The sequence below is a fragment of the Vicia villosa genome, linkage group LG2 (assembly GCF_029867415.1).
Source record: "Vicia villosa cultivar HV-30 ecotype Madison, WI linkage group LG2, Vvil1.0, whole genome shotgun sequence".
Classification (NCBI taxonomy): domain Eukaryota; kingdom Viridiplantae; phylum Streptophyta; class Magnoliopsida; order Fabales; family Fabaceae; genus Vicia; species Vicia villosa.
In genome coordinates this window covers 123584207-123586689 of record NC_081181.1, presented here as the reverse complement: position 1 = coordinate 123586689, position 2483 = coordinate 123584207, and the positions used below count along the sequence as shown (strand labels likewise).

Genomic DNA, 2483 nt, shown 5'->3' with positions numbered 1-2483 from the left:
TCACGTCTAAAGGGGACAAGGATCTCTTCTCGTGGATGAAGTGTTTTGATCGTTTCCATGTGCGTCAAGGATCTCTCTTGTGAGATCTAGCGCAAGGATCCCTCTTAGGATTCAATGCTAATAAGCCTGTCAAACCTTCAAAAATGCTAGATTCAGGTATAAAAATAAGTTTATGATAGGTCACATACCAGACTTAAGCTTTGAAATTTTTAACAGACTAAATTCAATATTGACAAAACCTAACTCGACTCAGCCTATTTTCACTCCTAAGCACGTAAAGCCAATAAATATGACAATCAAGCAGTAAGGTGATAGGAATATAATGCAACAAAATAACACTAACAATTTGATAGCTTACGAATATGACGAGGACGAAATAATGCATACTGATGGGTGAAGACGGTATGAACAATAACAATGCATACTGATGTAAATTTGATAGCTTACGAATATGACGAGGACGAAATAATCACTAACAAGTTTGAATATGAACTTAATGATGATATCCAAGACATATGTGATATGATGATAATATTACCTTTTGAATATGCATATGTTTTGGTACTTGACGCCCAAGGAGTTTAGCATATACCAACACAAAAAATGAACAATCATCTCATACTTCTCTTTATAAAAGCTGAAGTTGAAGAACATATCAAGGTGGATTGTGTCCACGATGAAAAAACTGAAGAATTGGAAGATTTGGTCCTCATGACATGTTGATAACGAACGTGGATAGAAAAGTTTGAAGTACAATGAATTTATTGCGTTTTGTTTTTTACAAAGGAATGAAAATTACTTATAACACTTTCCCACTTTAAAACATTGGGACTAAACTCAAACAAAGAAAAATAAAAGAATTTATAAATGATTACAAAGTGACTCGTAAAAACCTATTCACTGAATCAAATATTCACCCTCCATCTTTAAATAGACAAATTATCTTTTCTTAATTCAGACTTAGTGCAATGCTTCTTGGATATCTTCCTTCTATCCTTAATATATTTTATCCCTTCCAATTTCTCCAAAACATCATTCATAGAAGGACGTTTCTTAGGGTCAGATTCAAGACATTTAAGAATAAGCTTAGCCGTTTCAAATGCCGCCTTTGATGAATATTGGCCCTCTAACCTACTATCCATTATGCTACTTTTCAACATTCTTTCATCTGTTAGAGAAGGCTTAATCCATTCAACCAGATTATGTTTCCCGTTAGGCCTTTCTGTATCAAGTACTTGCAAACCTGTCAGCATCTCAAGTAGCACTACACCAAATCCATAAACATCACTCTTCACGTACAAATGACCTGATGCAATGTATTCCGGAGCAACATAGCCAAATGTGCCCATGATCCTAGTAGTCACATGCGTATCTCCCTCTGATGGCCCGAATTTAGCCAATCCAAAATCTGAAATCTTTGCATGGTAATTCTGTAAAACACAAATATTTGATTATCAATATACACACTACTCCGTCCTATATTATAAACAAATTTCACTTTTTAATTTCATTGAATAATTAATGCATCTGATCTGCAAAAAGTGACTAACCCCATCAAGAAGTATATTAGAAGCCTTGAAATCTCTCTATATAACTTGCTTTTCTGAAGAGTGCAAGAAAGCCAAACCTCTAGCAGCATCAATAGCTATTTCGAGTCGAGTTTTCCAAGAAAGTGTCTCTCTATTAGTATTTTCTAACAAAACACAAAAAAAAAATTGAGTTTAAACACAGATCCATAGCCAAGAATTTTATGCTTATTATTAACATTAATTGTTTCAAAGTTCATACTTTTAAATAGATGGCTTTCCAAGCTTCCCCTTGGCATAAACTCATACACAAGAAGAAGTTCATCATTCTCACTACAATAACCAAGTAGCTTGACCAAGTTGGGATGAGAAATCCTTCCTAAAAAGTCTATTTCTGACTGCATTATCATGCAAAAACACAAGAAATTATATAGTCAGATATCCGAATACTAATAGAGCAAAGAGTCCTCAATGAAAATGAACTAACCTGCCATTCTTGAACACCTTGCAAACGATCAGCTTTCATTTTCTTGATAGCCACCATCATTCCAGAACCAGCTTTAGCAGGAGCGAGTGTTTCAGCATTTAACCAACCTTTATACACTTTACCAAAACCACCTTCCCCAAGCAAAGCATCTGACTTGAAACTCTTTGTTGCAATTTTCAAATCTCCATAACTAAACACCTTCAAGTCTGGCTCACTTATCTCACTACCTTCCATTTCACAAACTTTACTCTTGTTACATGCTGGTGAATCTTTGTTAGTACTCTCATTATTACTTCCTGAAGTGGAAAGGATGTTGAGGGAAGAGGGTGGTTGTAGGCGAGAGAGTGAAGCGACACAGACACCCATGTTGGATGAAGAACAATGGAAAATAGGAAACAAGTGTGAGTGTCGTTTGATGTTTGAAGTTGACCGGTATTTATGTTTAAGGTTGCTCGTTAACGTGTTGATTT

General features: G+C 35.2%; 1 pseudogene; it reads right to left on the bottom strand.

Annotated features, from left to right (window-relative positions):
* Positions 1 to 658: 658 nt before the first annotated feature.
* LOC131646725 (probable serine/threonine-protein kinase PIX13) lies at positions 659 to 2483 on the bottom strand (annotated as a pseudogene).